A 9,180-nucleotide genomic window follows, 5' to 3' on the forward strand; every position below is an offset into this window, starting at 1 on the left:
CTGGCACCATTAAAAAACCCCAGTGCTGGCTGGGTGAGATGGCTAACACCTGTAATCTAAGCACTTTGGGAGGCCGAGGTGGGTGGATCACTTGAGGTCAGGAGCTCAAGACCAGCCTGGCCAACATGGTGAAACCCCGTTTCTACTAAAAATACAAAAATTAGCTGGGCGTGGGGGTGGACGCCTGTAATCCCAGCTACTCGGGAAGTTGAGGCAGGAGAATCACTGGAACCCAGGAGGCACAGGTTGCTTTGAGCTAAGATTGCATCACTGCACTCTAGCCTGGGCCACAGAGTGAGACTCTGTCTCCAAAAACAAAAAAACTAAACAAACAAAAAACCCAAAAACCACAAAAAAAATCCAGTGCCATCTCAAGTTCCTCCTTAACCAGCCAGGTTTACATTCTGATGTGAATCTCGACTTCTCTCCCCGTCGAAGTCTTGATCTTCCCGTATTCACGTTATATATACTCTGTCCATTTTGCTCAATCTGTCTTCTACTCGAGTGATTTCTGCATGTATCTTATTCCCCCACTAGGTTGGGAATTCCTCAAAGGATTCCAGTTTCATTCATGCCATATTTCCACATTTTCTTTCACGCAGTAGACACATGATTGGCGTTTGACAGTAGCACTGTCATTGGAATGTCTTTGGAAGATCCAAAATGTGCATTTCTCAGCAGGCTTTCTGTAGTCATTGACACCAGCAGAGAAGGAACACAAGAGGGCGCTCCTTCCCCTCTTATTTGAGATCAGGGCACATCACTACTACCCATTTGTGTCTCAAAAATTCAAACAGGACTGGCGTTCATGAAAACACAGATTTCATCACTACTAGGCAGGGGCTCTGGGAAATTTTGAATATACATGCTGACACCCTTAGGGAATCACTCACTTATTCCACTCAAGTCTTTGATTCCATTAGAATCATTCAAGCAAATAATCACATTGTCAGTTTTTGAACAACTAAAAGTCTAAAGAAACATAACCACTTTAAAAAGTAACCAACTGACCAGGTGCGCTGGCTCACGCCTATAATTCCAGTACTTTGGAAGGCCGAGGCAGGCGGATCACAAAGTTATGAGATCAAGACCAGCCTGGTCAACATGGTGAAACTCGTCTCTACTAAAATACAAAAATTAGCTGGGCGTAGTGGTGGCACCCCAGTAGTCCCAGCTACGCAGGAGGCTGAGGCAGGAGAATCGGTTAAACCCGGGAGGCATGCCACTACACTCCAGCCTAGCAACAGAGCAAGACTCCATTTCAAAAAAAAAAAGTAACCAACCACCTCACACCCATTAGGATGGCTGTTATCAACAACAAACAAACAAAACAGAAAAGTTGTCAAGGAGGTGGAAAAATTAGAACCTTTGTGCATTGCTGGTGGGAATGTAAAATTGTGCAGCTGCAATTAAAAAAACAAACAAACAAACAAACAGTATGGGCTGAGAGCGGTGACTCACTCCTGTAATCCCAGCACTTTGGGAGGCCAAGGCAGGCAGATCATTTGAGGTCAGGAGTTCAAGACCAGCCTGACCAACATGGTGAAACACCGTCTCTACTAAAAATATAGAAAATCAGCGGAGCGTGGTGGTGTGTACCTATAATCCCAGCTACTCATGAAGCTGAGGCAGGAGAATTGCTTGAACCTGGGAAGCGGAGGTTGCAGTGAGCTGAGATCGTGCCACTTGCACTCCAGCTTGGGTGACAGAGCGAGACTCTGTCTCAAAAAACAAGCAAAACACAATATGATGCTCCTCAAGAAACTAAACAGAATTTCCATGTGATCCAGTCATCACACATCTGGGGAAATACACAAAAGGACTGAAAGCAGGGGCTCAAACAGATATTTGTACACCCATGTTCACAGCAGCATTCTTCACAGTAGCCCAGAGGTGGAAGCAGCCCAAGGGGCCATTGAGAGATGAATGGAGAAGCAAAATGTGGTCCACACCGTGGAATGTTATTCAGCCTTAAAAAGGAAGGAAATTCTGACCCATGCTGCAACATGGATGAACCTTGAGGACATTACACTGAGTGAAATAAGCCAGATACAAAAAGGAAGGTGAACCTTTTTTTTTTTTTTTTTTTTGAGACCGAGTCTGTCTCTGTTGCCCAGGCTGGAGTGCAGTGGCATGATCTCGGCTCACTGCAACCTCTGCCTCCCAGGTTCAAGCGATTCTCCTGCCTCAGCCTCCCAAGTAGCTGAGACTACAGGCACCCGCCACCACACCCAGCTAATTTTTGTATTTTTAGTAGAGATGGGGTTTCACCATGTTGGCCAGGCTGGTCTTGAACTCCTGACCTCAAGTGATCCACCTGCCTCGGCCTCCCAAAGTGCCGGGATTACAGGTGTGAACCACTGCACCTGGCCGATTCCTTTAAAGATATGGAATGCTTCATGTATTGGCGTGTCATCCTCCCACAGGGGCCATGCTAATCTCTGTATAATTTCTATTGTAGTATATGTGCTGCTGAGGCAAGCACAGGATCTGAATGTTTAGTAAGCTCTCCCTCCATTCGTACGCACATTAAAGCTTATAAAGTAGGAAACCCTGTCCTATAAAACAAAGTCTGAACTCCTAACAAAGTTCTCTAACAGCTTTTCAATCTTATTTTATCTTACTCCAACACTTGAACTCTGCTTCCAGTGCAATTCAGAAAGGAAAGTATCCTTGCATTGACAAGTAGAAGAACTGAGTTTTTTATTTTATTTTATTTTATATTTTATTTTGAGACAGAGTCTTGCTCTGTCGCCCAGGCTGGAGTGCAGCGGCGCGATCTCGGCTTACTGCAACCTCCGCCCCTCGGGTTCAAGCGATTCCCCTGCCTCAGCCTCCAGAGTAGCTGGGATGACAGGCATGCACCACCAGCCCAGCTAATGATTTGTGTTTTCAGCAGAGAAGGGGTTTCATCCTGTTGGTCAGGCTGGTCTGAAGCTCTTGGCCTCAGGTGATCCACCCACCTTTGTCTCTGAAAGTGCTGGAATTACAGGTGTGAGCACAGCGCCCCGCCTGGTCAGAAGAATGAGTTAACTAAGCTGTGTACACAAGAAAGTAAGAATCCACTAGGCAGTACTTGATTAAGTGCCAGATGACTAGCAGAGGCAAGACATGCTCGGAGTTAGAAGGAGTCGTCATGATTTTTGAAGTTTTCACCAAGTAGAGGGTTAATTTGGTCTTTTAAGGCTGGGGAGGTTTCTGCAGACAGGAATAGGGGGAGAGTGCCAGGGACATGGAGTGGTTTGTGCAAAGCAAACAAATAAGAAAGCAAAAATGAACAGAGATTAGACAACTTTGCTATCAAGGGGAGTCGCTGCGATCTGGCTGGGAAAACTGTGAATAAGAGGCCAAGTATTTGTTTGGGAGGGCAGTGTTTTCTCTTATTCATGATAAAATTTTGATATATTGAATTCCATCACAAAACAAACAGAAACGCTTTTTAAGAAAATGGCTATATAATTGATTGACGTGCATTGTAAAAATCACAACCACCCATATGTGCCCATGAGAAAACCAATCTATCAAAGTAAGTATGATCTCCTATGGCCAAATCTTTATGATTTATTTGCTGCTTATTCATTGATTTTGTCCCCTACAAAAGTAGCAGATGAAAGCTTGGATTTACTACTACAGAAAAACAAGTACATATAGGGGAAAAATATTTACAAATTGAGAAAGTTCTATCCACTAACTTTTGTTTTCTCTATGAATTGGGGAAAGGTCAGGGTTATCTGATACAAGGGCAGACCGTTTTGGTTCAGCTCATAGACGACAGTCTTCCCAGGGAACATGGATTAAGTCCTGCAGTGGACCGTGGGAAGGAAGATCTGGACAGGATAAAATGTGCTTTTAGGCAGATTACTCCGGTAACCCTATACAGGATGGGTTGGTAAAGGGAGCAAGGAGAGACAGGAAGACCAGTTAGGAGATTGCAGCAGTAAACAGCAGTAATCCAGGCTTGAGTTGGTGCAAGAAGATCTTGAGTTTACACAATACTCTAGGTATACAAATTATTTTCACAGACACTACTTAAAATGATTACACGAGGTAGGTAGAGTCATTTTTTTTTTTTTAATTTGGAGGTTTAATATAAAAAGTAGCTATGTGAGAGGCATTTTAAAAAGAATTAGCAGGACTTTGTGTTAGGGTGGTGGGGAAGTGGGCAGGGGAGGAATCAAAGATGATACCAAAGTGTTTAAGCTCTGGTGACTGGGAGAACGTCGCTGCTATTGACCGAAGTCTAGAGGGAAAGCTGGTGTGGAGGGGGGGGATTGTGATGGTGAATTTTATTCTTTCTTTTCATTCTGAAATAATTTCAAATTGACAGGAAATTAGCTGAAAGAGTCGAACAAAATAACTCCCCTATTCTCTGCCCAGAGACTCATCGCCTTTCATCTGTGGCCTCTATGACATTCTTTTTTTTTTTTTTTTTTTTTCCTGAGACGGAGTCTCGCACTGTCATCCAGGCTGGAGTGCAGTGGCGCGATCTCGGCTCACTGCAATCTCCACCTCCCACATTCAAGTGACTCTCCTGCCTCAGTCTCCCAAGTAGCTGGGACAACAGGCACCCACCACCACATCCGGCTAATTTTTGGATTTTTAGTAGAGATGAGGTTTCACCATGTTGGCCAGACTGGTCTCGAACTCCTGACCTCAAGTGATCTGCCCGCCTCGGCCTCCCAAAGTGCAGGGATTACAGACATGAGCCACTGCGCCCAGACTTCAATAACATTCTTTACAGCACAACAATTACACGTTGGACACAGTTGCTCTGCTGAGTCTATTTCTACCTAGGGAGCTCCTCAAGTTTCCTTGGCTCTCAAGGTCTTGACTTTTTTGAATATTACAGGCCGTTTTGTAGGCTGTCCCTCAAATTGGGTTTGTCCAGCGTTTCCTTATAAGACCTGGGTCCTGCATCTTTGACAGGAGCATGGCAGAAGTCACGCTGCCACTCCTCATTGGGTTTCACCAGGTGGCACGCAATGTCAACTTCTCTCGTTATCTGTGGGTTCACGTTCATGATTTGATTCGGATGATGTGTGCCTGGTCTCACCATGGTAAAATTACTTCTAAGGGCTAATTACTGAAATATTTTGTGAGGAGATGCTTTGAAAGGCTGCTGGCAAGCCTGGCTTCGGGAGTGTTCCACCTGCAGAGCTGCAAAGCATCCTGACTTAGCAGGGTCCCAGGGTCGGTTTACTTTTTGCTCAGGAAGGAAGGTGGCAGGGAAGGGAGGAAAGAAAGAAGATTGATAAAAAGGGAAGAATGAAGGGAGGGAAGGAGAAAGGAGGGAAGGAAAGGAGAGGGAAGGAGGAAGGAAAGGAGAGGGAAGGAGGAAGGAAGGAAGGAAGGAGGAAAGAAGGAAGGGAGGGAGGGACGGGGGAGGAAGGGAGGGAAGGAACGAAACGTCAGGCACGGTAGCTCATGTTTGTCATCCAGCACTTTGGGAAGCCAAAGTGGATCACTTGAGTCCAGGAGTTCAAGACCAGCCTGGACAACATAGGAGGGCCCAATTTCTACAAAAAAAAAAAAAAAAAAAAAAAGCCGGGGTGAGGGGTGGTGGTGGCACGCATCTGTCATCCCAGCTACTCAGGAGGCTGAGGGAGGAGAATCTCTTGAGCGTGGGAGGTCGACGCTGAGGTGAATCACGATCATGCTACCACACTCCAGCCTGGGCGGCAGAGTGAGACCCTGTTTCTATTAATTTATTTGAGACAGCGTCTGCCTCTGCTATCCAGGCTGGAATGCAGTGGTTCCATCTCTGCTCAATTTCATTTTTCACTGAGCCCTGCAAATTACGCAGCAGCGGGCCCAGGGTAATAGAGCAAGAGTCAACTCTTCTAGCCTTTGGGGATATTTCGTGGTGACAGTGAGAGGGCAGGATCTTGTCCTACGGTCAAAGTGGAAGTAAACTTGGATTTCGCCTCAGGCATGTGTGTCTGCAGGGCAGAGTGCAGGGCCGGCAGGAATGGGTTTACAGATAGAGGTGAAAGATGGGCCGAAGAAGGCCTTTGGTGGATCAGACTTAGACAAAGAAGCTGAGGTAGAGAAACAGTGGTGCTGGCCGGGCGGGGTGGCTCATGCCTGTAATCCCAGCCCTTTAGGAGGCTGAGGCGGGAGGATCACTTCAGCCCAGGAGTTCAAGACCACCTTGGGCAAGCCCCATAGCAGGAACCTGTCTCTACAAAAAGTTTTTGAAAACATCAGTTGGGTGTGGTGGCGCGCATGTGTAGTCCCAGCTACTCAGGAGGTTGGGGCAGCTGGATTGCTTGAACCTGGGAGCTTAGGGCTGCAGTGAGCCGTAATCACGCCACCGCCCCCCAGCCTGGGCGACACCCTGTCTCAAAAAAAAAAAAAAAAAAAAAAAAAAGAAAGAAAAAGAAAAAATCCGAAAGAAATAAAAAGGAAAACACAGCCGGGGCAAGGAAGAGGCCGCAGCAGGCCAAGGACGAGCCACGCGCCCAAAGAAAACCGGGTGCAGTGCTCAGCGCTCAGGCCGGCCCAGGGATCGGGCCCCGGAGAGGCCGTGGGGACGCCGTGCCAGGGCGCACGCCAAGGGATCAGGCCGGGCAGCCTCCCCCGCTGTCCACACCGACGCCAGCGCGCGCGCTCGGCTTGGCTCCCCACGATCCCCGGCGGAGCAGGACTACGGGACAAAGGGGACGGTCCAGCAGCCGGGAGCGAGACCCGAGCGTTGGGGCCGCAGGCACAGCCTGCCGGGCTCCCGGATCACGACCCACCCCCTCGCCTGATCCCTGTGCATGGCTGGCGGCCGGCAGCCAGCGGCCTGGGCGGCTGGGGGCGCCCTGCCCCGTCTCCCCTGCAGGCGGCGCGCAGGGGTGGGGCGGAGGCCTTCGTGGGCCCGGGCACGTCTCAGCCGCGCCCTCCCGGCCCCGCGCCCAGGGGGTTGAGCCGGCGGGGAGACGCCTCCCCCTCCCTCCCAGGCCCGGGCGCTTCCGCCGCCCGCAGCCGGGGTTGAGGACCGAGCAGAAGGGGGACGCCAGGCTGCGGCCGCGGGTTGTCCCCGCCTCGCGGGCAGGGCCAGGGAGCGCCAACGCAGCCTTTCCAAGAACTCGCCCCGCGCCGCCGAGGGGCGGCCGGGCCCCAGCGAGCCCGAGGACAGACGCGGCCCGACAGCCTAGGCGGCACTCGCCGCAGGGGTAGCAGCACGGAAACCCGACGCCTCCGCTCCCTGGCCGGCGGCCTCTCGAATCTTCCCGGCGGCGGCCCGCGCTGGGGCTGCGCGCCTGGAGCGCCCTGCGTCACCTGCAGAATTTTCAGGAAGGGGCCTGGAGGAAATCAACCTTATGCAAAGGATTGAGAAGGAAACCGAGGAGATTGGAGATCGTTTTCAACCTCCCGCCGCATTATAATCAAAGTAGTATGTGCTTAGTGTATACACTATGGCAAATACAGAAAACTGTAAATAATTAGACCCCCCCCCAAAAAAACCCTGCAGAAAAGCACCCATAATTCCACCACCCCGAAGCAAATACTTTACGTAGTGGGCTATTTCTTCACGTTTTGCCCTATTTCTCTTTACAGACTTGATCGTTCTGTGCAAGTCATTAGTGTCTTGCTTTTTGTACTTAATATCTTAGCAACATTTCCCACTTCCTTAAACACATCATAAATATGTTTGATGGTTCGATGTTAACATTGTACAACTGTACCAAAATGCAATCATTTTCATTTTTTTGAAGGATCAAATGATACAAATACTTTTAAAGTTTTTTTTTTTTTTTTTTAAGATAGGGTTTCCTGTCCACCATCTAGTTTTATATATATATATATATTTTTTTTTTTGAGACGGAGTCTCACTCTGTCACCCAGGATAGAGTGTAGTGGCCCGATCTCTGCCCCCTCCCTGGAGTTCAAGTGATTCTCCTGTCTCAGCCTCCCAAGTAGCTGGGACTACAGGCGTGTGCCACTATGCCTGGCTAATTTTTGTATTTTTAGTAGAGAGGGGGTTTCACCATGTTGGCCAGGCTGGTTCCAAACTCCTGACCTCCAGTGATCCACCTGCCTCAGCCTGGGATTACAGGCGTGAGCCACTGCGCCTGGCCTGGTCATAATGTTATGGATGATTTGCTCTGGTCACTCTGCTAGTTGTGTCCCCAAAGCTAGGACAGTGCTCTTTCTTGTAGAACAGGCAGCCTCTGGTCACTGGCTGTTTCTTCCATTCTAGCTTCAGAGACAGCTCCTGTCGCTGATGGGAGCAGATTACATACCAGCGCCTGCAGGCCAAGCCCAGGCTTCTGCCCCTTGGCTTCTCAGAATGGTTGCTCCGTTTTGTTTTGTTTTGAGACAGGGTTTTGCTCTGTCACTCAGGTTGGAATGCAATGGCACAATCACAGCTTACTGCACTCCTGGGCTCAAGAGATCCTTCAGCCTCAGCCTCCCAAGTAGCTGGGACCACAGGCACCACCACACCACACTAATTAAAAAAAAAAATGGTAGAGATGGAGTCTCACTATGTGGCCCAGGCTGGTCTCAAACTCCAAGACTGAAGCCATTCTCCTGCCTCAGCCTCCCAAAGTGTTGGGAATACAGGCATGAGCCACTGCACCCAGCCTGATAAATTGTCCTTCTGATGGATTTGCATAGGCTGAACATCTGACCCTTTGTAGTGTGACAGGGACAGAGCAGTAAAAGGCTGCCTTCGAAGAAGTCGGACTCTACCATGCAGAGGACATGAGCCTCCCTTTGCTGGTCTGTGTCTCAAACTTTCCTTATTAAGCTGGCAAAAGCCTTATTTTATTGTTTTCTTTTTCTTTTCTTGTTTTTTGAGACAGGGTCTCATTCTGTTACCCAGGCTGAACTACAGTGGCACAAGCACGGCTCATTGCAGCCTTGACCTCCTGGGCTCAGGTGACCCTCCTACCTCACTCTCTTGAGTCGCTGGGACTACAGTCATGTGTCATCATGCTGGGCTAATTTTTTGTATTTTTTGTAGAGATAAGGTTTCGCTATGTTGCCCAGGCTGGTCTCGAACTCCTGAGCTCAAACAATCCTCTTGCCTCGGCCTCCCAAAGTGCAGAAATTACAGATGTGGGCCACCATGCCTGGCCTATTGTGTTTTTCAATGACTTAAAATTTATTTTAAAAATTACCACAAGCGTATAGCATATTCACACTTTTACAAGTCATCGTCAAGTTTTTAAAGAAAATGGTATTGTT

The 9,180-nt window shown here is 48.6% G+C and overlaps 1 non-coding gene across 1 annotated transcript; it reads right to left on the reverse strand.

Annotated features, from left to right (window-relative positions):
- Positions 1-2,381: 2,381 nt before the first annotated feature.
- Positions 2,382-2,485, reverse strand: LOC126961874 (U6 spliceosomal RNA). The gene has a single exon (XR_007728460.1). It is a non-coding gene; the product is annotated as a U6 spliceosomal RNA (small nuclear RNA).
- Positions 2,486-9,180: the final 6,695 nt, after the last annotated feature.

Source organism: Macaca thibetana, chromosome 8 (genome assembly GCF_024542745.1).
Source record: "Macaca thibetana thibetana isolate TM-01 chromosome 8, ASM2454274v1, whole genome shotgun sequence".
NCBI classification, from domain to species: Eukaryota; Metazoa; Chordata; class Mammalia; order Primates; family Cercopithecidae; genus Macaca; species Macaca thibetana.